Source organism: Helianthus annuus, chromosome 11 (genome assembly GCF_002127325.2).
Source record: "Helianthus annuus cultivar XRQ/B chromosome 11, HanXRQr2.0-SUNRISE, whole genome shotgun sequence".
In the NCBI taxonomy this organism is placed as follows: Eukaryota; Viridiplantae; Streptophyta; class Magnoliopsida; order Asterales; family Asteraceae; genus Helianthus; species Helianthus annuus.
The window spans coordinates 66,105,396-66,111,544 of NC_035443.2; the positions used below are offsets into that span (position 1 = coordinate 66,105,396).

Genomic DNA, 6,149 nt, shown 5'->3' on the forward strand with positions numbered 1-6,149 from the left:
ACTCTCTCCTCTCAAGACGTGAAGACTTTGAAGATCCTCCGACATTGAAGACTTGTAAGGACATCAGAGTTTTGGTAACTCGAAGACCAAAGACCATAGAAGTTCGAGACGAGTCTACAACTATAGAAGATAAAGACAAAGCTACAGCCAAGGGGGAGTTTGTTGGTGCACTTGTGTCTGTACTTTGTCTGTATTCGGTCTATATGTAAACGATGTCCAAGTTAGACTTGTAAGTTTGACCAAGTCAACTATCCTCCTAGTTTGACTTGGCCAAACAGTTGGTAAATATTGAAAGATGTTTGTCTGTATCGAAGGATAGCCTCGAAGGATACTGTTGATCCTTCGAGGTGCTCGAAAGATATGCTTCGAATGTTAGATCTCGAAGGATCATCCTTCGAGGTCAATGCTTATCTTTCGAATGAAGTGTACTCGATAGATGATCCTTCGGACCATCTATCGGATCCTTCGGACCAGACATCTTGGGCTGGGTATAAATACCCATGCAGTGTGTTGTGTTTCATTGAGATGCACACAGACAAGAGATAGAGAGCAGAGAGCATTCTGTCCGAAACACACACACACATAGTGAGAGTTTGCAAGTTAGATTTGTAAACATTGTGCTTGTAACCGGAACCTTCATACGTATTAATACAGTGGTGTTAATCGGTGAATTCTTGTGTGTTTGTTTTCTCTACTTGCTTCATCCCGGTTTGCCTACTAGCTTGGATTCCGCACTTGCTAGTGGGTTAGTATAACAAGGTTTAGGTTCGTAATCCTCCGCGAAAAGGGACCTACAAACATTAACATGGGAAGATTGGAGTCGGTTTAATCTAGGTGGTATGTGATGTAATGGTGCAATAGAGTATTGGTTTGGTTGAATTAATGTAATTCGGTGTACATTTGGTGTGTAGCATCTTGCTATTATTAATAAAATTTTCTTTCGGCCGTTCAAAAAAAAAAAAAAAGATTGTCATCATACTTGCAAATGTATTGCACTTGATTCCTCCAACTTCCAATGTTATGAGAAATCCAAAAAAATTGTAATTTCTAGAACGGAATATAGATACATATCTTTACACACAAAAGATACCCATAATTATCGAAATCGTTTCTTTATAAATTATCAATAAGTTTCTGTCTCAGTAAAAAATATGAGTTATTAATATAAAGATATAAAAACCAAAACATCCAATGTTGTATCATAACCAACCCGGCCAATACTCACCAATCACCAGCTTACTCGAAAATACTAAAATGCCTCAAGTGTTGAATGCCTCAATTAAGCAACTATTGGTCCGTTCGTTGGAACATCGGTATAGGATACGAGTAATTGAACAAGCCTCCATATCCACTGATGAAGACAACACAAAACCACAATCACTGCATCCGAACTACAACTGATAATGAAAAACCCAAAAAAGTTACTGATTCACTGAATGTAGTTCATTACTCAGATGTTTCACAGTTTATCATAAAAGGAAAACAAGCTAATAACTTTCCGAAAGAGCCTAAAATATCCTCACATTTTTTAGTACTCTTCTTCAACTCCTCACATATGGGTGTTAATTTCTTTGACTCATCATTTACATGTTTATGTTCGTTTGCTGCCTCCGTATACTGTTTATGTGCAATGAAATTCTAATTCAAACACACGTCTTGCAAGTGTGTGTATCTTATGGCGTAAAAGCCCAACATTCACGCCAAAACCCTTGAAAGATTTCAGGTACTAATCCCATTTTTCAAACTCTTTATAGCTGTGGTGAGCTTGCACTTCATAATCCCATTACAAATCTCTACGGTTTCACCAATCATATTTTCCCCAGTAACCTGTCATATACACTTTCCGGATGAAGAAATTGTTTCTTGTATAAACATAGTTTGTAGTAATCCATTCGGACATCATGGGAGAAGTCAAGTTCAATGCTGACATCAATGCCAGAATACAAAAATCATCAAAAGATTTGACTTCTTTAAATGAAAGACGGGGTTCGAATGTTCTAGAACATTCTAGAACATCTGAACCAACATCTTCGTTGCCATTTCCTATATGTTCGAAAATGTGCCTGCTAGGTGGAATGGATGTTGATGGTCTAGTGGAATTTCTGGGCTTGTTAACCTTTTTTTCATGCCACAGTTGAAGAGACTCTGGATGCATGCTTCAAGATTTTATCTTTAAACAGATCCCCCCTTAACCGATGATATAGGTACGCAAAATATTGAGTTGAGACTTCAAAGCAAAACCAAATCCGTAACGCTTCTCGTATCAGATTTCCCGCTCAAAGTACGCATATATGCGTCGAGTCTTGTGCAATGTCCTCACTACTCTAACCGACATTTGATAAAGGTTCCTTCTTCAACAATCTGCATCAAGTCTCGGTCATGTGTAAATTTGTGCTAAATCGTATGTTTGACAATTATTTGGAGTTATATGTATAAGCATATGTATATACTAATTTGGGTTTGAGTGCTCCTTTGGGAAATCAAAGGTCAAGTGGTTATTTAACAAGTATGCTTTATCACTTATCACAATATAGATAACCAAGAATGAGGTCACCAAAGGAGCACTCAAACCCAAATTAGGGAATGTTTTGGGAATGTAAAACATTTATGTAAGTTGAATGTTTTCGGAAGGTAAAACGTTGTTTAAGTTAAATGTTTTTGGAAAGTAGAAGTTTGTTTGAATATCATACGTTGGGTGATACTAGAAGTAATAACTGAGTTTTAAAGGAACGGATTCACTACCTCTATATATTTCCATTCAGACTCCCCAACAGCAACGACGGTCCCACCAAACCTCTATGTTCATAATGAGAGTCATATGTACCTACTTTCAGCAAAGTGTTCATCCTCAAAGGTCATCATGAACCTTATTCCTACATATATTTTACGACTTTGAGCTTCCAGGTACTTGTTCATGCCAGTAATGAACTAGGATAGAAAGCATCTGATTACAACTAATGCCCAAATTAGAAAACATGTTTTCTATGGAGTTTGAATAAATAAGCCACATTAATTATGGTTTATACTTAGGTTTGTATATAACTGAAAAACCGGACCTTGTTGTAAGTGCGTGAGGGGCAACAGAAAGAACCACAAGTTGATCGGTAATGTCACAGATACACCGAGTATATTCTTTGAAAGACTTGTGTGTTTTCTTGCTTCAACAAACATCTCACCTTGCTAATTTATAAGAATGAAAATAACCATATGAGACAATAAGAAAAAAAATATATTCAGACTAATTAAAATATAGAAGTCAAAAAGCTCACATCATTGTCTGGCAGAAGAGTTATATTTGTATGTGTTTCACCTGACAATATAAATCAGGAACTATTAGTCAATCTCACTTAAAGGTTGTAACCAACGTTTGAGGACCTGAACCGGTCTCCATGTTGGTCCACTGGTTGTAATGGCCAAACCAGATGTAAGAAACGTATGACATCAAAATAAAAAATAAATAATTATGGTAAAATGGGAAGAATTTAATCAATTTCTGGTTCAATCCTACAGTTCCACCAACCAGTGACACTACTATTTCGACGGGCAGGCCTCAATCTGGTTTTCAACAACAGCTTAAATTGGAACACAACAACAGCATAATAAAACAATACAAGATGACTTGGAATTAATTTTGAGAGATGGGTTTTATGCTATCTGCAAGTATTCCATTTTAAAAAGTACCACATATGGAGACTCAATGCATACTTGCATTGAAAAGACAGTAGACACCTGTTCCATTAAAAAGACTTACTATTCTCGCCTTCAAGGGGAACATATACCTGTGGTCTAGCATAGGCATTCCATATGCGTTCATTTAAGAGTTCTGAACCACCACCAGGTATAACACAACTTCAACTGTGAAGGACGGCCCTCTATCGAGTTGCTGTGAAGAGTTATATTTGCATGCATTTCACCAGTGCTCGGTTCATCCTGTAAAATCAATCCTGAATTATTAGTGATCTCACTTAAAGGGTGTAATCAAAGTTTTTAGAGCGAGACTGGACATCGAACAGGTCTCCTTACTGGTAAAACCGGATCAAATAAAAAAACTTAAATGTGAATAATTTAATCAATTTCCGGTTCAATCCCTGGTTCTCTGGTTCGACCAACCAACCAGTCACACTCAAAAAGTACTGATACCATTAACCGGCACGACCAACCCCCGGTTGACCAACCGGCGGGTCTGATATGATTTTCAAAACAACGGGTGTAACAGAGTTTAAACATTCATTTCTCAAGTAAATCATGATGCACAAGACTTATGACAAGAATTATAACTACAGACTTACCCGTAACTCAACATTCATCACTTTGCACAGTATTTTTTCTGGTAAACAAAATGTTGAAAGCTGCTGGTCAAATCCATAATGCATGGAGCCCTCCAGCTGTTACAGTAACGACAACTTGCTTTCATTTTAGATACAATTAAATGCTTAAATCACAAAATAATGAAACTGATACAAGTGTAGGAATTAATTTTGAGAGATACGCTTTATCCTATCTGCAAGTATTCCATTTTAGAAAGCACCACATATGGAGACTCAATGTATGCTTGCATTAAAAAGAGAATCTAATACAAACCTGTTCAATATGTCCTTGGGGGAAGTAGTAAATGCGCTCCCCTTCAAGGGGAACATATGCCTGCGGTCTAGCATAGGCATTCCATAAGCGGTCATTTAGGAGTTCTGAAAAACAAGAACATTATGATGAGCATAGCATTATTGGAGAATAAATGAAAACTCCATAGATCTAGTACATAATTATGGATAACAGGTTCTTCTGGAAGTGAAAGCTGTGCAGTGAATAATGATCTAGCAATACTTTTACCTGATTGAGCAGTATTTGCCATTAGGAAAACAAATTGAAAACTGAACCACCACCCTCTATCAAGTTGCTGTTTGTATTCAACAAACACAAACACGGCGAATGACCAGAATGGTAAGAAGTATGCAATATATATACAAGTCTAAAGCATTACCCAATGGGCTACTTACAAAACCGGTGGCGGGGAAAGCCCCCGGATCATCATGCCTAAATAATTCATTCTTTCCCTTACAATCCGCCAACTATCTTAAAGGCCGCCGAAAAAGCTGGCTTTTATGGTATTCAATCTCGACCATCATCCAAAAAGCATGACTGAAATACGCGGTGGATCATATAAGTTAATTATCCATAACAACTTTCAAAGTAAATAAAAACATTTAACAAAAATATGGATTTCTTGATTTTACCATACCTGATAGAAAGATAGATGCGCTCCTATGAACTGTCAACATGCTATGATCCATTCCCATACCTGATATAGATCAATGTATGCTGTCAGCAGCTATCAAAACACAAAATTCTCAAAACATGAATCAAGCTTGGCAAATACAGAGCAGAGAAACAATACACATTGAATTGTTAAACATCACCAAAGTCCTAAAATCTTCAGATCAGATAGAATTAATGAGCAAAGGCGAAAACTTCTTACATGGACACTCGATCTGGTCAATTATTGGACCTCCGATCAGGTCAGAAAACTGCATACTGAATTGGAGCGGTAAGATCTCAGATGATGGAAGAGCGGCCGTGAAATGATTTTCCATATGATGTTAACTATATAAAGGTGAGAACGTAGGGGAAAACCCTAATCTTATATTTTGGTTCAAACTACGGAATTTTAATATCTTTTTTTCATAGAGAACTTAAATGAATATAGGATTTTTTTAATGTTTCAATAATAAAATAAAACAATAACTGAAATTTGACTATTTCAATTTGGGTTTACACAGTGAGCATGTCAAACAAAAAAAAACCATGAATATCAAAAACAAAGTAACACTAATAGTTCGATTGGAATATAGTAGAACAAAACCTTTCGAGCCAAAAATTATAACATATCTATATTGCAATTGCAGGTGTTTTTGTACTTGTATTCATTGAATATGTGTAGCATTGAAAAATCTAGAAAGATAGTACATGTATTTTGGTATATATAACACATCGTATTCATGTTTCTAAGGGGCTGATCGTTTTCCAAAGATTGTGTACTTCTTGATCTGTAAATCCTTTCGAGTGGTGTTTGCAAATAAAATTTGTTCATGGGTGGTCCGCTGGACACCCAAGAGACTTTGATATTTTCTCTAATCCACTGCCATGGCAAGCTG

At 36.6% G+C, this 6,149-nt stretch overlaps 1 long non-coding RNA gene across 7 annotated transcripts; it reads right to left on the reverse strand.

Moving 5' to 3' along the window:
- Positions 1-1,404: 1,404 nt before the first annotated feature.
- On the reverse strand, positions 1,405-5,647 carry LOC110890556. Of its 7 annotated transcripts, XR_002564578.2 has the most exons (11): positions 5,474-5,645; positions 5,237-5,296; positions 4,995-5,136; positions 4,828-4,894; positions 4,582-4,685; positions 4,290-4,385; positions 3,780-3,930; positions 3,270-3,310; positions 3,057-3,180; positions 2,743-2,944; positions 1,405-2,361 (listed from the first exon to the last, which is right to left on the reverse strand). It is a non-coding gene; the product is annotated as an uncharacterized LOC110890556 (long non-coding RNA). The 7 variants fall into 7 exon arrangements; XR_004873093.1 differs by having other exon boundaries at positions 4,582-4,894; positions 5,474-5,647; XR_002564577.2 differs by having other exon boundaries at positions 4,828-5,136; positions 5,474-5,646.
- Positions 5,648-6,149: the final 502 nt, after the last annotated feature.